Consider the following 284-nt stretch of genomic DNA (forward strand, 5'->3'; position numbering starts at 1 on the left):
TGTCCCACAGTCAGTGTGGAGTTGTTGTTTTGTTCCATGCACAGCAGAACAATGAAATTAGAAATCCTGACTGCTGAATTTTGGATTTAAAGCAAAAGGTGTTTCACATGGAGAATCTCCAGCAGCACCCAGCACACAAACCTCAGTGGCCAAGCTGAAGGAGCAGCAGCACTGGATGGTTCTGCTGCACCAAGAGAGTTCTCCCCTGTGGCCATGGACAGGAAACCATGGAAAACAGGGGAGGTTTCCAGGGAAAGTGGAGGCTAAAGCTGCCTCTGGCAGCA

General features: G+C 49.6%; 1 protein-coding gene across 2 annotated transcripts in view; it reads right to left on the reverse strand.

Annotated features, from left to right (window-relative positions):
- The window catches only part of SON (SON DNA binding protein), a 29,189-nt gene that overhangs the window by 4,607 nt on the left and 24,298 nt on the right, over positions 1-284 (reverse strand). The gene's annotated exons all lie outside the window — the stretch shown is intronic.

This window comes from Geospiza fortis, unplaced genomic scaffold, assembly GCF_000277835.1.
Source record: "Geospiza fortis unplaced genomic scaffold, GeoFor_1.0 scaffold96, whole genome shotgun sequence".
NCBI lineage: Eukaryota > Metazoa > Chordata > Aves > Passeriformes > Thraupidae > Geospiza > Geospiza fortis.